We start from the raw sequence: 5,787 nt of genomic DNA, 5'->3' as shown, positions 1-5,787 counted from the left end.
TGTCTTGCATTATTGCATGTGTTTGTTTTAGAGTTATGAAATTTTGTCCAACATAAAATTTGAAGTAGAGATCTCAAATTTTGCAATGCACTTGGTCCCACATCAAAATAATTAAAAATGAGTGAGTTAGGTCCCTGCGAACTTGACCCAAAATTAGGGTTTCTGTCAAAATGACCTATAATGTTTTGAAATGAATGATGAGCTTCCAAGTTTCAAATGGATTTTTGATGAACATGAAAGTTGTTCATATGGAGACGGTTGTTAAAACTTGAATGGAGGCGCCAATTGGATTGGCTAGGGCAGGTGCCCTAGCCAATCCAATTGGCGCCTATGTGTAGGTTTTAAGAGGAGGCGCCAACTCAATTGGCGACTCCCTCATAAAATGCCTTTTTTGTCTTATAAATAGATGCGTTGTGTGACCTATTGTTCCACAACTCATATAATCATTTGGCTATCATGTTTGGTGTTCGTCGCCGATACGGTAAGGTGATTTATGCGAGAGACAAACCTCAATTGCTGATGCTATTTTGGAACATCACCACGTTAGATCAACTGAAGAGGGAGCTGGTTCGATGGTTAGATGGGAAAATACCAGAAGGGGAAAAAATCAGAAGTATTGAGAGACTTGATAGTATCTTTGGTTGGGTGCGAATGAAGACTGATAAGGATGCTAGGGAAATGATGTTCGGTCGAGACGACATTAATTTGATTGTTGTAATCAGTTAGAATTATTTATGTTTTCAGATGTTTTGTATTGATGTTGGTTATGAAACTCGTTGTAACAAGAACTTAATGATATATAATGATTTATTGTTACAGAAATACAATGTTACAAATAGCTTAAGATCTAGATACCATGTTACAAAAAGCTTAAGATCTAGATGATGCTCCTTGATTGGGACAGTTGTTTTTGTTATGTCCTGGTTGACGACATATACTACATAATCTTATCATTTTATCTGTGGAATCCATCTCTGTCTGATACGTGTGTTGTTTGGCCTTCCTTTCTTCTTTCTACGCATCTCTTCATTGTGCCAAACAATGTTTCCTTCATATGGAGGCCAGTAATCCTCCATTGGTAGTACTGAAAAGATTTGACTATATACATTCATGATGGTGTTGGCCTTGTACACATCAGATAAATGGGTGTAAGCGTCTTGACGAGTATAAGCGCATGTTGCAATGACATGGGAGCAAGGTATGTGGAAGGCCTAAAATTTTCCACAATCGCACCAACTTCTGTGTAGTTTAACCGCGTAGGCTAAATTTGGTCTCCCCTCGTTGTTACCCATTGTTTCCTGGACGCTGAAATTTTGTCTATGACGGTCAAACACTGTTACAGCGTGTGTCGTAGCTTTGATGCTCTCCTCTTTCATGACCTTCATGCAACACTCACTGAATACTTGTCCGGACATTAACACTGCACTCCATCTTTCACCTCTGGTTGCGAACATAGAAGCCAACCTATAATAGGTTGATCTTACCAAGGCGGTTATCGACAGATTTTGAATTCCTTTGAAAACCCCGTTCATGCATTCCACAATGTTTGTTGTCATGTGGCCCCATCGACAACCACCGTCAAATGCTCTTGTCCACTGCTCTACTGGGATGTTATTTATCCATCTCCCCGCGTCTTCATTAGACAGTCGAATTTCATCACGATAATATTGAAATGACGGTTGAGTTAAATCATACCCAGCATTCACCACCTTCTTGCGAAGATTCTTATCTTTTATAGCACGCATGAAGTTTTGTGCAATGTGTCTGATACAGTAGACATGTGTAGAAGGAGGATCATGCCATCCGTTGTCATGGTTGTTATAGGCACTTTCGATGGCAGCATGTCTATCAGAAATCAAACATAGATTGGCTTGTGGAGCGACATGCGTTCTGAGATGTCGAAGAAAGAAACCCCATCCACCAGCCGTTTCACCTTCAACAAGAGCAAAGGCAATGGGAAATACATTGTTGTTACCGTCTTGTGCAACTGCCATGAGCAAAGTACCCTTGTATTTTCCGTATAACCAAGTGCCATCAATTTGCAGGAGAGGCTTGCAGAAAGCGAAACCTTTGATGCACGGGTCAAATACCCAAAAGAGATGGTGAAATATTCTATTACCTATAGCACAGGTTCCGTCTGGCATCATTGTTGGCACTGTCTCCAGAATTGCCACAGTTCCTGGGACATAAGTTTTTAGTACCCATAAAAACCGTGGTAATTCCTTGAATGAATCCTCCCAGTTACCGAAAACCTGTTCAACAGCCTTTGTCCTTGCAATCCATGCTTTCTTGTAAGATGGAGTATAATTATATGTTGTTCGGATATGGGATATAATTATACTCACCTTCACTGATGGGTCTTTATTTACCAATGGCAGAATGTCTTGACATATCAAAGTTGTGCTCAGTTTATGGTGATCTTGTTCAACGTTAGTTGCAACGCAACTGTGTGGTGGGTCTATTGAAGCGATCTCCCAAGAGTCATTTTTCTTCTTGTAAGATGCAGCCAAACGAAACTTACAAAGCATGTTACGACATTCGATAACATACCTTCTAGAATCAGTGCGTTTCACTGTAAAGTCAGCAAAGTTGTTCATGTGGAATTTTTTGATTGCCAAGACACATTCTTCTTTGGTACGAAACATGTCTCCCACCTTTAATTCACCTACTGGTCTCGGATACGGATTATAGAAGACACTGTCGGACGTTTCATCGTCGTGAAGATCCATATTTGTCATATGTTGAGGAGGATTGTAGGCATGACTAGGAGGTATTGGTGGTGGTTGAGCCTCATCTTCATCGTCGTTGTTCAGGATGTGATCAACCTGTATCTCGGTCTCCTCTCCTTCTTCATCAACAACGTCGACTTCTACTTCTGCTTCTGGGTTGAGTTCATCTGACCATTGTACATCATCTGCAGCATCTTCACCAGCTGCATCCTGATCGGTTAGTTGAGACTGTTGAGACGGTATACATGGTTGTAGAGTAATGTACAACTCGATACAATCCATGCCTGGATGTTCATGACTAAGAAACATGTTTTCAACATCTTCATCGTCTCGTACCTTAAGGGGGAAAAACTTGCATTGACCATTCTAAAAAAATATAGGATTTTGATATGTCATCTTTGAAACAATACCTGATCCTATAAAGGATTGTATTCTTTTTTTCAAATGCAAAAAGGTTGCATTTCTCTTCATCGTGACTCTAATGGTATCAGTGTTTCTAAAACAAAAACCATGAAGCTCAGACTCAAAAGTTTCATCGTTGCAGTGAACGTTGACACTATATAATGATGAAGATGACATTTTGGAGATGAAAACTATTTTGCAAGTGCAGATGAATGTGAGTGAAGTGTCTTGGATGTTGATAGTAAGACACTTAAATAGATGGTATCAGTGTATCACATGCTAGCTAGTTCATAGATGATGTGTCGGACATTGAAGCTACTCTGAGATAATGTGTCAAGCATGCAAGTCAGTTCTGAGATGATGTGTCTGTCATGCAAGACAGTGTGAGTTGATGTGTCAAGCATGCTAGCTAGTCATGAGTTGATGTGTCTGTCATGCAAGACAGTGTGAGTTGATGTGTCAAGCATGCTAGCTAGTTATGAGATGATGTGTCTGTCATGCAAGACAGTGTGAGTTGATGTGTCAACCAGGCAAGCAATCAAGAAGTGACTCTTCAGTATGTAGGAGACAAGTTAGCCACGTGTCGGACATGTAAGACAGTTCTGAGATGATGTGTCAGTCAGGCAAGACAGTGTGAGTTAATGTGTCAGACAGGCAACCTATCAAGAAGTGAGTCTTCAGCATGCAGGATACTAGAGAGCCACGTGTCTGAGATGATGTGCCAATCCTGCAAGACAGTGTGGGTTGATGTGTTAACCTTGTAAGCTATCAAGAAGTTAGTCATCAGCATGCAGGAGACAAGACAACCACGTGTCGGACACCTAAGATGGTCAGACATGATGTGTCAGTCATGCAAGACAGTCTTAGATGATGTGTCAAGCATGCAAGCTATCAAGGAGCTAGTCATCAGCATGCATGAGACAAGACAGACACGTGTCGGACATGTAACATAGTCAGAGATGATGTGTCAATCATGCAAGCCATCCACAAGTGAGTTGTTAAGCATGCAGGAGACAAGAATGCCACGTGTCAGACATGCAGATGGTGGCGCCAATTGGTTTGGCGCCTACACTTAAGGCTTGTACATGGTCGCCAATTTGAATGGCGCCCCCATGGAGTCAGTCCTCGAAACCAAGCATTCAGAACTAGCCTTGCATGCATGTACCCTATGGTGTCGCCAATTTGAATGGCGCCCCCTCTTTAGGATTGTACATGGTCGCCAAATGAGGTGGAGACACCATGCAAACACAAATTTTTATGCTCTCATCCATTTGCCTATAAATACATCCACTCCTTCAACAATTCTTCCACACCAACATTCTCACTACTTCATCTACATTACTTCTTTTACAATTTCATCTTCAACAACATCTTCCAATTTCATCTACACCAACTCCCCAACAATATGTCTTTACTCACAATGGGCGAACCACACAGAGGAACAATTGCAAACATCGCAACATACGTAAGTTTTTTCTTATACTAATTTTTTATGTTTCATCTCCACCAACCCCATTTTATTTTGAAATACCAACTTAGTCAAGTGTTATATTATTTCTATTATAGGATGTATCAAGGTTTCGAACTCGAGTCCACGAATTTGTCCCAATGGACCCGATGATTCAACCTTATGTTGAACTCGCCGGTTTTGGTCAGATTAGCAAGATTATGTCTTGGTATATAGATAACAAGTTCATTCTAGCCTTATGCGAAAGATGGAGGCTAGAGACACACACATTTTGGTTTCCAACCGGTGAGTGTACCGTGACGTTAGAAGACGTCTACATGCTTTTAGGACTACGAATTGAAGGCAAAGCTGTTAATGGTAAGACCAACTATGCAAATTCAATTTGCATGGAGCTTTTAAACACTGATTTGTTAGATGATAATGCTAGAGGTCAAGGTATACTACTCTCACGCCTAAAGTCATATTATAATAGTTTATATTTAGATGAGCATTCTACCGAAGATGCTCGAATAATCAAAACTAGGTGTTACATTATGTTGTTACTAGGATCCTTTTTATTTTCCGAAGGTAGTGGTTCTAGCATGCATATTATGTACTTACCTCTACTTAGACATGTAGATAGAATAGGTAGTTACAGTTGGGGATCCGCATGTCTAGCCTATCTCTATAGTTCGTTGTGCAAAAACTCCCACAAAGACACATCTATATTTTCTGGATGTGCTGTTTTGCTACAAGCATGGGGATGGTCAAGACTACCGTCTCTAGCACCGGTCAATAACAACCCCTTCACTTTTCCATATGCAAAAAAGTAAGTTGTTTAAATTGCGATATCTTTACTTACTTCCTTACAGTTTAGTACCCATAACTAATTTATTTTAACTTTTTGGTGTAGATGGTCGGCACGCGGTATGAATTACAGCAAATGTCCGAGACACTGTATTACTCAGTATCGCAACCTGTTGGATCACCTTCGACCGACAGACGTAAGCAAAATAACTTCATTAATTCGTCATATTATGTTGACTTTTTCTACATTCATTTAAATCCTATCGTCTTTAACATTTCAGTTCATTTGGCGTCCATACCTTAATATGGATCATGAGCATCAGGTCAACCCTGAAGACGCAGCCTTATGGACAACATGCACACCGATAATACGGTTCACAACAGTGGAGATGCACAACACCG

The sequence above is a fragment of the Lathyrus oleraceus genome, chromosome 2 (genome assembly GCF_024323335.1).
Source record: "Lathyrus oleraceus cultivar Zhongwan6 chromosome 2, CAAS_Psat_ZW6_1.0, whole genome shotgun sequence".
Lineage (NCBI taxonomy): Eukaryota > Viridiplantae > Streptophyta > Magnoliopsida > Fabales > Fabaceae > Lathyrus > Lathyrus oleraceus.
This window is presented reverse-complemented; position numbering follows the sequence as displayed.